Raw genomic sequence first — 326 nt, 5'->3', positions numbered from 1 at the left:
TTATATTTTACAACACGCGTTTGACACCCGCAGGCCCCGAGATGGCGTTCACCGACATAAACGTCATCTTGAGTGAATCACGTGAAAGGCGTCATTTATTGGTTGTCCGCAGCCGAGATGGCGGTCTTTTTTCTCGCCTAAAATATAATCGCGATATTTTCAGCCCTCGCCCCTCCAGCTCTGCTTCTTCCTGGGAGAAAATTATACACCAGGACTTTGGGAGGAGTAACGCAGACTTAGATTAACGTCATTACATAATCTAAATTAGGGAATCCCCCGGGTGAGGGTCCTGCGGGCACCTCCTCAAGGCGCACCGAGAGGTTGCC

Source organism: Penaeus monodon, chromosome 21 (genome assembly GCF_015228065.2).
Source record: "Penaeus monodon isolate SGIC_2016 chromosome 21, NSTDA_Pmon_1, whole genome shotgun sequence".
In the NCBI taxonomy this organism is placed as follows: domain Eukaryota; kingdom Metazoa; phylum Arthropoda; class Malacostraca; order Decapoda; family Penaeidae; genus Penaeus; species Penaeus monodon.
The sequence above is the reverse complement of the archived record's forward strand: the minus strand, read 5'-3'. Positions refer to the sequence as shown.